At 67.3% G+C, this 1,727-nt stretch overlaps 1 pseudogene; it reads right to left on the bottom strand.

Annotated features, from left to right (window-relative positions):
• Window positions 1-16: 16 nt before the first annotated feature.
• On the bottom strand, window positions 17-1,418 carry LOC107125101 (annotated as a pseudogene).
• Between the last annotated feature and the right edge of the window lie 309 nt (window positions 1,419-1,727).

Genomic DNA, 1,727 nt, shown 5'->3' with positions numbered 1-1,727 from the left:
AGCCCCCTGGCCCCGCCTACCTGCTCGGCCAGCCACGCCACGTGCTTGACCTCCCTGCCGCTCCCCGGAGTGTTGCCGGCGGCCAGCATGGCGTTGAGCTCGGCCAGGACCTGTGGGAGGAGAGCCATGATGTTGGTGTGGATGGCCGTGAACCAGGAGTGCGCGGTGGCTGGGTCCTTGCAGCGGAGGATCAGGGTGTTCCTGCTGTCGGGGGAATGCAGCTCTATCAACCTGCAGGGGAAGGAAGGGCAGATGAGCCTCGCCAGCAGAGAGGACCAGGCCACAGGCAGTGGGACGCGGCACCCCCTTGGACCTGCTGCCGGTCTTGGGAGGGAGGGGAGGGGACACGCTTTACACGCCACTGTGCCCGTCCACGCTCCAACCGGGCCAGGGGAGCAATCCGCAGGGCTTCAGCTCCCAGCCCAGAGTCCAGCCTCGGGAGGCCTCTTCGCCACGTCCCTTGACTGTGACCCCTCAAACGGGTCACTGCCGCCAAGGTGGAGCCATCCAGGGATCTGACTACATGGCTGCCACTGGGCGCCTACGGTGCGACCATCAACCGAAGACTGGAACAGCCGCCCTGGGAGGGTGCCGACACCTGCAGCCCTGCCCCCACCTCAGGAGGGGACAGAGGGCCTTACAGGGGCCCAAGAGCAGCCCCCACAAAGGTGGAGGGGCATGGGGGGGTGGGGGGGAGCCACGTGGGAAACGACGCCTGGAGGCACGGTGGTTCCAGCCCCTGGAGAAAAGAGCAGGACTCCTGTGTCGCCCGGTTCAGACCGAGGCCACAAAGGCCAGCCCGGCTCCCCTTCCAGCACAACAGTGGAAAGTTCCTGCTTCCTGAGTAAAGGGAGCCCAAGCAAGCGGAACGTGCCTGGCACACGTGAAGGAACATGCCAGGCAGCTCCCCAAGGAACGCGCCAGGCCAGCCAAGGGCTGCAGCTGGAACGCAAGTCGGGGTGGAAACCACTGCTCCTCCTCTCCCCCCCCCCCATCAAAGCCCCGTGCAATCCCAGTTGGGCTGCCACAGGGAGGGGCTGGACTCCGCTGGGGTGGCGCAAAGCAGAAGCTAAGGTGGCCTAGCAGGCCTCAGAACTCCTTTGCAGCCCGGGGTCTTCTGGAACCAAAGGCCCACCATTGCCCCTGCGCCTGGGTTGGGCACACGGCGACGCCGACAACAACACTGCCGGCTAGTTCCGCCCAGCAGGACCGCTGAGCTGCAGCCCCCAGCCGTGGGCCCCGTCCAAACTCAGCCATCGCTGCACAGCCCAGCTGAGACGTGGGGGGCGGGAGCTCAGCCTGCTCTGCGGTTCCGGGGTGGGGTCCCACTGGGTCCTACCCTGTGCAGAGCCCCCTTTCCTGGGTCCAGATACTGCTCTGCACAAGGCTCCTGAGGCCAGCCTGCCCGCTCACTCTTCCTGGGCCCGAGGGGGGGGCAAGAGGGCCCGCAGAGCCCGACAGTCCCCCCCTCCCCCTCGGCCGCTGAAACCCGACACTCCGAGGCGGAATCGGTGGATGAGCCGAGGCTTCCTCTCCCTGCAGCTTGTCCAGGGCTGGCTGGGGGCCAGATTCCATCTCTTCCTTGTGGAGGGAGAGCAGCCAGCGGGTGGATCAGGCTCACATCCTGTGCACGCCCAAAGCAAGCAGGGGCCGGACTCCCAAAGGGGGCAAGGCGGGGGCTGCCTGGAGGCCAGGCTGGGGGCCCCTCTGGGCCGCTGCCCTCCCCC

The sequence above is a fragment of the Gekko japonicus genome, unplaced genomic scaffold (genome assembly GCF_001447785.1).
Source record: "Gekko japonicus isolate JY-2015 unplaced genomic scaffold, Gekko_japonicus_V1.1 scaffold20058, whole genome shotgun sequence".
NCBI lineage: Eukaryota > Metazoa > Chordata > Lepidosauria > Squamata > Gekkonidae > Gekko > Gekko japonicus.
Note: the sequence above shows the minus strand (reverse complement) of the source record. Positions and strands in the feature narration are given on the sequence as shown.